Here is an 11794-nt window from a genome sequence, read left to right on the forward strand (position 1 = left end):
GTAAAAAAATAAGAGAGAGAAAAAAAAATAAAGTAATTGAATTTTAGGAGGTGGGATCGGAATCGTTGTCCTCAACATGAGTGTATGATTCCTTGTTTCTTCAAAGGGAGCATCTTAGGTCTAGGGGAATGCCCAATTACCTTTCAATTATGTCCATTCGTATGTGCATAGAAGTGAATTTCCATTGCATGCATTCTAAGAGAATAACATGTCATCTTTGGTAGTGTTGTGGTCCATGAGGTCCATGCCAATAAGAGGTTTGATATGCTAGTAAATGCCCATTGTGTACATGTACTAGTTATATCTACCTCAATTGTGGTTTGCATCAAGTACCTATTCTACTACATCTGCTACCACCTCATAATTTGTGAGTGTCTGTCATTGTTTAGCCAATTTTAATTCCACATACGTATGTTCATCCAGAATTAACAGTGAGGTGTGGTTTGAGTACTTAGCAAGAGAGCTCTCAAGTCATATATGATCCCAAGTTCACCCCCTCTCCTGATAATAGGCTACATCTTGATTTACTCATGTCTGTTTGAGTGGAATGGTTAACTTTTGGAGAAGGAAGAGAACAATCACTGGGCTAAAAGGGGTATGGGATCCCAAATATAAAGTGAGGTGGTTTGCTATAATTGGGTACATAGAGGTTAACACAGAGAACCTGAAAGGTAGAGGCCACTATGTAACCACATCATCCCAAAACCTCCTAGGTTGTGCTAATCCCTAGAAAGGTGACCACAATCTTGAGAGTTTTTTCCTATCAAAAGAAGGCAAGCCAACTAAGAAACCTCACTAAAAAACTAGAAAGACAAAAGAAAGAAGGATTGGGAGGGATGCCCATAAACTTAAGTTTTGTAGGTGCAGGTTCCTCAAAATAAGAGAAAGATGATATTCTTGGCTTGCATAGCTATTTCCTTCCCTCATAGAGTGTCCCATGTGGAATACTTGACTCAGAGCAAAAAATTATCCAAGGTTGAGTGGTGTAGGACTAGGAAAGATATTCCAAATAAACATAATCTGAAACTCTCGCGAGCTGGAGTGGTATGCCCAATGATTGTAAGGAGCCAAATAGGTATGACCAAGCCGAAGGAGGTGAAAGGTTCACAAACTTGTGCATATCCAGGATGAAATGAGAGTGTGAATGCTAGATCCCATACTAAATGCAAAGATAGATATTTGGGGAGGAATGACACCAATGTTGTAGGGAGACATGACCAGTTGTGTGAGAAAGTTGTGTTGTGCAATGGGGTAATGGTGAAATATGATGAGAGATTTATTGCTGAGAGTAGTATGTTAATGCACCAAATATGTGGCATGACTATGACAAATAGTGAAAACCTGAGCATACTCCCTAAATAGTTGTATGGAAATTATTTCCCACAAATTCCAAGGAAATGTTTTCACAATTACCAATGGATATAGGTAAGGGATGGCAGAGGTTGTGTTTTATGTTACTATACTTTCTCATATAGCAAAGCATACTTCTTGTTATGAGCATATCTAAATATTCGTGTATCCTGGGCCAGTACACATACCTATATAAGTCAACCATTGTCTTCCGTACACCAAAATTTCTGACAACCTTGGAGGTGTGAGCCTCTATGATTATCTAAAGTCCCTCATCTTTAGGAAGACATAACTTGTCTATTGTATAAAGTAACCCATTCTAGAGATGGTATTCAACTATGTTGTCATTGTCATGCACATGACTAGGGCTCTATAAATGCTAAAACAATTCCATGAAGTACTCATCCTCTATGTATGCATCATGGGTAAAAGGTTCCACTTGAAAAAGAATTCCCAAATATGGGTCATTTCAATTTATGTAGAGGTAGGCTAACTTGTAAAGGGACCACCATTAAAAGTGATCCACATACCTTCAATAATTACCCTTGAACATCAAGTACAAAAAAGAAATCCCTCATCACGTTGAAAATTACCTCAATCTACCTCTACTTATGGATTTGTGCATAGTCCTCAATTTTGATGAGCATATTGTGTGTTAACAGTCTTGTTTCAACATTTGAACATAGTACTTAGATAGTGATAGCTTGAAAGAAATGAAAAAATCATAGGGGTTGTGCTACCATGTCCCCTGAGCATTGTCTCGATGGGACGGTAACAACTCACCCCCACCCCTCTATCTGAAAAACACCCCATCTCGGTGAGAACAATCTTATTGCACGAGGCCCAAAATATCATGTTTAATTAGGAAATCTTCGAGGGATTTCTATAGTGTTTATAGATTAGAATCTAGTTTGGAACATCCATGATTGAAAAGTGTGCCTTGTATTCTATTTCTTGTGTGCTCGACATGTGAAGGGATGATTTCATGGATACTTTTAAGTAGAGAATTCACCCTGGTCAAAATTCTTTCTAACCACAAGTTGTGTGATGCCTTGAGTATAGGAGAGCCATTGAGTAATTTCATAATCATGGAGATGTCTATTTGTGAGTACCCTTCAACTGATAATTTGGTGAATGGTTTTTTATTTTGGAAATCTTAATCCCTTCCTCAAGGCTATGATTTCAGTTGCGTTTTTGGTGCTATGTCCCATAGCTCGAACAATTATGCAGATGAATTTTGGTGTGGTCTTGGAAGACACCCCCAAAACCTATGATCTTATGGTTTCCTTTATATGCATCGTTGAATTTCATCTTAATGAAGGCCGGAGGAGGGGGGGGCATGAAAAAGGACAGGTAGGAATTGATGGGAAAAAGGTAAGGTGAAAGAAGCGCCAACGATGAGATACCAAGCTTGAAGGATGTGAGATTCCTCTCTTGAAGCTCGCCAATCTTTCTCATTCCAGGATTGAGGTGTTATGGATTCTCATATGCTATTTTGGATTATGGTTTAGTGAGATTTAGAAAGCATGGAGTGATCTTGGAATGTGCACCTATTTATTTTCTTCCGAATATCCCATAGAAGAAGGAGAATGAGGATCTAGATATCGTTGATGATAGGATTATGTAAGGCAAAGGATCACCAACACTCAATGGTATTGGCGATGTGGAGGGGCATTTGTTCAATTTGTGCATTATGGACACAAGGAGCTATCATAGTTGTTGAGAGTCGGAGCATGTATTCAATATATTCTCCATTTTTCCATCCCTCGGGAAAATAATATAATGAGAAGGAGCTGCATATTTGTGCTTCTAGATATTATCCCATGTTAATATGTTCTCTTAAACCACTATCCATATAAAAATTGAGACTTTAGGCCATAATTTCCTCCTACATATTTTGTTCTAGATGTCATCTTTGGGTGTCATTTGATCTCTAGATTCTAGCTAATAAGCCTCAAAATGGAGAAGACACCTAGAAGACTATAGCCACATCTTAGTTTTTCTTCCTAGTGTGATGTGGGGATATGCCTTTGTTGTATTTTTTTCTAGAAATTTGTCAATATTTGTCTATAGTTCACCTTGAGACTTAGGGGTCCAAAGTGTTGGTGGTAGCCACTGTTACTGAGCCTGATTATAGGTGGTATCTATCTAATAATCCTTGACTCTGCAATGGTCAAACTCAAACTATGAAGGTAAATATTATTTAGGCTTGTTTGTTCTTTGAGTTTGGAAAAATCTAGCAAGGAAGCCTCCCAAAATAGGGATCAGCAACCAACAACCATTTCTAACATCCCAGTAGAAATGTTTTTGGATTACATGCTTGCCTTTTTAGGTAGGTTAAAGATGGATGATCTTGTTTGGGTGTAGGATGAACGAATAAGCCATTGAAGAGAGATGTTTGTTCCATACTTTTGATGCCATATATTTTTCAAGAGGTCCAATCCCCCTTGAAACTACTACCACCAAATTGCAGCACCAAGATTGTCACTTGAATTGATGGGTATCTCAAACTTAGCCCCCCTTTTAGCTTGGGATTACACAACTTGTCTTGTGCTACAAGATCTCACTTTTTCTCTCGCTTGTACCCTGTTTAGAGGAAAGATTTCTAGATATTTTGTACAGAGTTAAGAACAGAGGTAGGAGTCATGAGAGCATAATAGTGATACTCCAAAAAATCCTATAACACAAATTTAATAAGGACAAGTCACCCAATGATATTAAGCAATTTAAATGTCCAAAAAGTGAGTTTATTATTTAATTTTGTGATGAGATTTTCCCACAAGATGTGTTTGGGAGAATGATGCAGGGGCATCTAACACCCTTAGTCAAAGGGAGGAATCCAAAGTGGAAGAAGAGGAAGACATGGACCAGCAGAGCTGAACGAAGGGAGACAAATAGGGAAAATATGTTTTAAAACAGATTTAAAGATGGAAAAAGATGGATAAGTCTCTCGAGGAGACTTACTAATGTAATTTTCCATGTGTATATGCATGCATTCAAGAATGAGAGGTTTGGGGCTTTTGTTAGAGGATATGATCGGATCCTTTCCGTGATCCAATCCAATAATCCACATATGTTTCCTTATATAAAATGAACCTGCACGTTAAGGGAGGGGGAGCCAGAGAAATAGAGTGACTACAATGTAGTCGATAGAGGTTCTACATTAAGGCTGAAATGCCTTAGGATTGTAATCGTCTGAATTTAATATAATATATGTGTGTCTTGTGTTAATTGAGCAACTGTATGCAATTCATATATGTATGTGTGTCAGTGGCTTTGAAGCCAGCGTTGATATGTGTGTGCGAGACTTAAAAATTCCAAATTGTGAATGCATGCGTATGATCGACCATCGATCACAGTAGGATCGATGGTGATCCATTGAATATCAATTAACTGTTATATGTATGCATGTCGTGTATTGGCGGAGCGTGGCAGAAGGAAGCTTGAGAAAGGCGTAATTCCATTGAAGTCAAGTGAATCCTAATTAGACTAAGAATTAGTGTAAAACACTTAGCGGAACTGAGTTCCGGACGAGAAATATTATAAGGGCCAGCTTATACCCTTATCGGGTCTAGAATGCATATCGGGTCGGCGCATTTGAGCGGTCGGAACAGGCATTTGAAATGGAGCGATAGCGATATGTGATTGAACGTCAACTGTCGGATCAGATCCAGGATTGATAGTTGTGATCAACTCGCTAATTGCAGATCGGCGAGCGGAAGAGCGTGGCATCGGAGTGTTGAAATTGCCGATAGCGATTGGTGATATGCCAATCGAAAATCGACAAAGGATAAATCGGCGATTGGAATATTTTAGTTGCAAAGGGTGATTTTCCAATGGCGATATCGGCAATAATGCTGATCGGCGATCGAACGTTGGAGCAGTGCTATGGGAGATGAATGGTGTGGACCTGCCGATATTTATAGAGGCGGGTCTATTATTTTTGAAGTCCGACTGTTTGTGTTCCGGCGGGGTTTTCTTTGTAATTCCCTTTGTTCCATTATTTCCGATAGACGTATTGGATTGGGGCTTTTATGGTAAAGGTGGGGTTTAAGGCCCGAATGCCCATATGTAAGCCTCCGATAGTGTAGATATGGTGTAGATTTAATACAGGAGCATTCAGCCCAAGGAAAATCATTGTAAATAGTAGACATAGGGGGTCATGCATTTTGGGAATTAGTTTCCTAAGTCTCAAGTCAATTTAATATTTAGGATTTAAGTGTGATTTAATTAGATAATGGGAGAATATGTAAATGCTCTCAAAACAAATAAATGAGAACATGAGTAGTGGTCATGGAACTACTCATGTTCTCATTTATTTGTTTTGAGAGCATTTACATATTTCTCCCATTATCTAATTAAATCATGCTTAAAGCCTAAATATTAAATTGACTTGAGACTTAGGAAACTAATTCCCAAACTGCATGACCCCCTATGTCTAATGTTTACAATGATTTTCCTTGGACTGAATGCTACTGCATCAGACTCCCAAAGTAGAAAATATTTATGATCTCCTGATCATGTGTCTTCTGGTTTTGGTCTTCCTGGATCCCAAACTTTGTTTTGTAACTGTCCTGATGCTTTATTCCTTTGTTGCTTCTACACTTCTGCTATCTTTTGCTCCATATTCTTCTTCCTGTCAATCAGCTTCAACTTCTTATTGATATTGCTTGTTGTTGCTACCATTATCCTTCATTTGGTCTACTGCATCATCAACTGCCACATTTCTTCAGTTTCTATGTCCAGCATATCTTTGGGCTGGTCCATATTCTGCTTTGCATTTCTTTGTTCCAGGTTACTGCTGCTGTCTTTTATGCTGGATTTTTCTTCGCTTTCTTCATTCTTTGGTTTACTTGCTCTTGCTTTACTTACTGCCATTTTTGTTGCCTCCCTATCATACTTACCCTCTTTCATGATTGAATTATGATTGTTCAACATTTTCTTTAGCAAGTTAACATCTTTGTTCCATGGATTGAATTCTTCCATGAAGTCTTCTTCTTTCATCTTTACTTGGCTGCTCACCTATGCCAAATCTCCTCCAGCAATTGCAACAAAACCTGCATTCACAAAACACTTGTTAAAATTAAAATCTCAAAATAATTCTTGAGACTATCCATTAGTATCTCTTCCACATCATCTATCCTAATGATGTCTTCCTGTTATTGTCCGTTGTAGTGAACTCCTTCTTTTGCAATGTTAATCTACTAAACTTCCATATCCATCTTCTCTTCCTTATGATTGTCATTCATGACAATTCTTTGGTATTCATTTTTCAGCAGTCTATATTGAACATCTATTCTCTGTTTTTCTAACTCTCTTCTATGAAAATCTAATTTTTTATATAACTCAATAACTTCAATTGGAGTAGATTTTGGAAATTTTACACAATTCTCCATACCTTACTTTGTTATGGATAGATCATCAGATGTCCTTTCTCCTTTTGCTAAGTCTTTCCCATAGACCTCTTCTTCCTTAACATCTTTTAGTAGATGTTCTTCTTCTTCACTAACTGTCTCAACAACTCTCATGGCTATTTCAATTGTGTCTATCATCATAGTGGATTGATGATCCTTTACTATGTTTTTAGTTAACATAGTCTCTTCTTCTTCAGTACATTTTGCCTTGTCCCTCTGTAACTCTTCTCCCAGAGTTATTCTTGTCTCATCATCTTCAAACCATCTTTGTCCTTCCTCAATGACATTCATTGGATCACTTCTTTGGGACAACATTTCTTCAATCTTCATTGAAATAAGACTATCATCTTCTTCCTCTAAGATATTTTTATCATTCTGCTGCCTACTCTCAGTCTTGATCTAAGCAGATTTCAAATTTTGTTCCTTCTCTCTAACGAACTCTAAAGTTTGTTCATCCTCCTGTGATGTATCTACAATCATCCACAAACTATCAGTTTTAAAAATATAAGACTTTATGGTCCCGCTTGATGTTTCAGCCATCATGTCACCTTGTTGTTCCAAATCATTCATATGATTCAGAAATTCTTTACTTTCCTCAAGCCCTTCACTTAGTTGCTTGATATCTTCCTCCAACTGCATATGAGACTTATCTCTCTCATCTTCTCCCAGAAAAGAATTTAGATTATGCTTGTCTTCTTCCTCCCTGATGACAATATCAACAAATTGTCCTTCATCTGCAACCATACACATATTGTCAGATTTAAAATCATCAGATCTTTTGGTCTCATTTGAAGTTTCAGTCTTCAAGTTTTCATCTTCACTTTCTCCTAGAAATTCTCCTTGTTCTGGTTCACAAATGGATTCTTCCATTTCTAACTCAACTTCTTTGAGTTTTCTCTTCAACCACTTCACTTTCTTTTGTTGCAACATTCTTTGCAACTTATGCCACTTTATTGACTTCTTACTCGAGACCCAACCTAGTCTCTGACTTTCCTCAAGCATTCTCCTTAATGCATTGAGTTGTTCTTTTAATTCAACGACCTCTTTGTTAATTTCCTCTTGACTCATCTTCTTGTCGTTTGCCCTGGCATCCTTATTCCGATATCTTCTGTTTTGGCTTCTCTCTAAACCTCTGCTATGACTAACAGAAGTCATCTTCTTCTCTTCTTTCTTCATGACCTTTTTGCAACAAGCCTTGACAACATCTATTCCTCCTGGCTGCAATCTTACCTCACTAAGTCTTTTGGTAAGCACAGATCCTCTACCTGGAACCTATTCTTGAGCAACACCTTTGCTCCTTCTAGGCTTCTACAATCTCTCACTTTCTCTTGAGAACACTTCAACTGTCCTCTCTGTCCAATCTCTTGTTGGATTCTTCAGGTTCACTGCCACTTCTCCTTTAGAGTATTCTGCTTACTCTGTCTTTAAGAACTCACCTGTTCTTCTCACAGCTTCTCTTGCTGTCACCTGTGCATTAATATAAAATCACACATTCCCAATTTAAAACAGAACACATTACCTCACTTCCAAGATCTCAACATGATCGTATTTCACAATTCCAGCTGTCCTTTAAATGGATTGTCCTCTGTTTTGTCTCCAAGTCCTCTTCCCTTCAAAACTTGCACTAAGAAATCTTGCTTTCTCTTTCCTTTCAAGAATTCTCTATTCCTGTTTACTCCAAGCCTCTGCTGGAACTACTACAATCTTCCAGAACTTCAAAGTTCCCCTTATAGATTACAAATCTACTCTGATTTCAAACCTGCTTTGATAAAAAACTGCTCTAATACCACTATTACAGAACCTACGAGTTGACACAGTAATCAATCATAAACACTTAATTCACACATATGTGCACTCATAATCAAACTCCCCTCTGTATAAAAACATAAAAATAATTGATTACAACTGAGACTCTCAGTCTCTCACACAAGCCTGATTCTCAACATTTGTGGCCTCCTTCTGCCCATAGGCTTACATATGTTTATATGGAACTGGGATTGGATTACGGATCCCATCCTTTCCTTAAATCACTCAAATAAAGCTCTAAATGCCTACATGCATGCATATATATGTGGTAGATTTTATCCACTCTAGCTTTTCTCTGTTTTAAAACAGAAAATTCTCCTTATCAACTCAATGGTCTATATCTACTCTAATTAACTCCTAAAGGCTCTCTCTTACTCATAGGGTCATGGAACTACTCATGTTCTCATTTATTTGTTTTGAGAGCATTTACATATTCTCCCATTATTTAATTAAATCACACTTAAAGCCTAAATATTAAATTGACTTGAGACTTAGGAAACTAATTCCCAAAATGCGTGACCCCCTATGTCTACTATTTACAATGATTTTCCTTGGGCTGAATGCTCCTGCATCAGAGAACTACCCACAAGGGAGGCACAAAGATATTTGGATGGGAGTTTGTTGATTTGAAAGCTGAAGAGTTTCATGGTTTGTCTAGGTGACATTGGATAGTTGACAGTGTATTAAAGAAGAAAACCTTTGTTTGGCCTTGTTGATTTCGATGGTAGAGGCACTAGAAAAGTCCTCCAATATTTGACATATACCTTTCACCTCTTGAGTCATTGGAACTCCCATACCCAAGGTATCATCCACTAATTGCTAGTGTGAAAGGGGATATCCTCCCCAAATACTCTGAGTCCTTTGATTTTTCTTTGTGAGACAATAGTTTGGATGGAACAATCCAATCCTTCTACGAAAAGAACGAAGAGGAAAGTCAATAGGGGATCACCTTGTGTAATGCCACGTGTAGCCTAGAAGGGGACAGGGATGGTGGGAGGACTAGTGAGTAAAATGGAGAAAAAGACAAAGGATAATATATTTTTTATCTAAATAATCACATCATACTCCACTCCCTTTTAAAATTGCTAATTTTCCTTATCAAAATTGCAATATATATATATCCATAAAATTTACTAAAAGTAATTATTTTTTATCTTTAATAAATGTGGATATAAGATAAAAAATAATTCTCTCTTTAAATGTCTTTAATATTTTTTAGAGCATATTCTTAGTCTAACTATAACATTTTACTTAATATGAAAATCTTCCATTATCATTATAATTATAATTTATATATCTATATATATATAGATAATAAAAAATTCAACTCAGTGGCTTCAAACATTTATCTTATTTTATTTTCTCATAACAATTCAATTTATTTTCAATGTACATATACATTAAGTAATATATTTATAAATAAAAAATTTATATACACAACTCAATCACATTTAAATCAAACCTTAATTTTACAATCTTAATTTAATTTAAATCCTTTAAATTCAATAGATCATAATTAAGTAATTATATCTTTTTGAGAAATGTCTTAAACAATTTATTTGTCTTCAATATCTTAAACAATTTATTTTATTACACAATCAGCTGGAAATCATAATATTCTGAATTCTGTTTGCGACCGCAGAGTTACCGAGTCGTTAGAATTCCATAAAGGGAAAAATATCGAATGGAAAAGACAGAGCACGTCCTCAAACTCGCTATCGAATTATGTTTACACATTTTCGTCTTTCAAAGCAGAATTACCAGCATGTTAGCCAGCTTCGGAATCACATTTGAAAGGATTTAAAAAAATATCGAAAAAATAAAAACAGAACATGTCATCAAACAAGAATTTATCTCGATCAATTGATTGATTTTGAGATTATTTGCAACTGTACAGTTTAGTATCATGGCCAATGTTAATGAGAGGCATTCTCAAATAGCCATATGCCAGAAAAGTGCTCAGCCCCATGATTGAAAATTCTTAAGAAACTCAAAATCCAAAATTAAAGGAGAGAACCAAAGAAGAAATTTGTTCTTCCTTTCAACTTCGATTTTGAAGGACATTTTGTGGTTTTAACCAAGCCATGTTACTATTCCCATGGTTGGAGTTCAGGCACTCATCTCTGCGTTAATGGATATGGAGGAACTCATCCAACCTCAAAGTTGCTGGTACTACATCCTTTTTAGCCAACATGGATGTCAGATCATGGAAAGCAACTTCCTCACAGGGAATGGTGAGACCCATCTGGTGGTCAAACCCATACTCTTCCTCAGCCTTCTCCAGCAATACCCTGAACAGAGAATGATTCAAATAAGTCGCGGGGATGACAAATCTGCTGCGTTGGCTTCCAACATACACTGCACAGTGTCCCTTGGGAACATCTGTGGGCAGAGCACTGCAAGATACATCATCTTTCATTGTGAAATACCTTGCCTTCTTTGAAGAAAGGGCATATTCAATTCCCTTATAACTATGGGCAACCTTTAAAAATGCTTTGATTATCAGCTTCAAAATAAGAACCTGAGGATTCCTGATCCTTCTAGCCATTGAATTCAGAAGCAGAGCAACTATTTCTAGAAACCAGGGATATAAAGCTTGCACAAGATTTTGTGGTAAGGCAATGCGTTAGTTCTCTATATATAGCACTTTGATAATGCCATTCACAAGAAGAGTAACAGTCATTATCAGTCTTAACAAAATACTGAGTTAACAAAATTGGCCGACATTGCATTCAATGTCAATCTGCAGGATACCTAATTCAAACCTAATACTCACTGATTCTGATATCTCTGTAGTTTGAGTTGAGCGGTCCATTGAATTCCGATGGAGGCAAACTCCGGTCCACGTTAGCAAGCTGGATTGATCTGAGATGCCATTGTTATGGCAGACCAAAAGATACTGCTGTCCCGCAAAGATCAAATCGTGACCAGCGGTCAAGTCGTGGAGAGAAGGGGTCAGGTTGTTTAGCAGTCAAGTCGTGGAGAGAAAGGCTCTGGTTGTTCAGCGGTCAATTCGTGGTTCTGCCGGTTTGTTTTTAAGCAGAAGAGGGTCCGCATTCACTGTGTGTTGGCCCCCGCTGATTCTTCATGTTAAGCGCAATCCCGGCAAAGCCCTTGTGGTTCTCAGTGTTCGTAACGTGATTCAAACGCACTTTTGCTTTAAGTTCATGTACGGTTGTTCGCTGTTGCAGATATCGGAGATAAAGATTAAATACAGTTTGAGC

General features: G+C 37.3%; 1 pseudogene; it reads right to left on the reverse strand.

Annotated features, from left to right (window-relative positions):
• Positions 1–10403: 10403 nt before the first annotated feature.
• LOC149212690 (protein SMALL AUXIN UP-REGULATED RNA 10 pseudogene) lies at positions 10404–11189 on the reverse strand (annotated as a pseudogene).
• Between the last annotated feature and the right edge of the window lie 605 nt (positions 11190–11794).

This window comes from Pinus tabuliformis, chromosome 1_1 (genome assembly GCF_031772625.1).
Source record: "Pinus tabuliformis cultivar Carrire ecotype Pingquan chromosome 1_1, CPIR1, whole genome shotgun sequence".
Lineage (NCBI taxonomy): Eukaryota > Viridiplantae > Streptophyta > Pinopsida > Pinales > Pinaceae > Pinus > Pinus tabuliformis.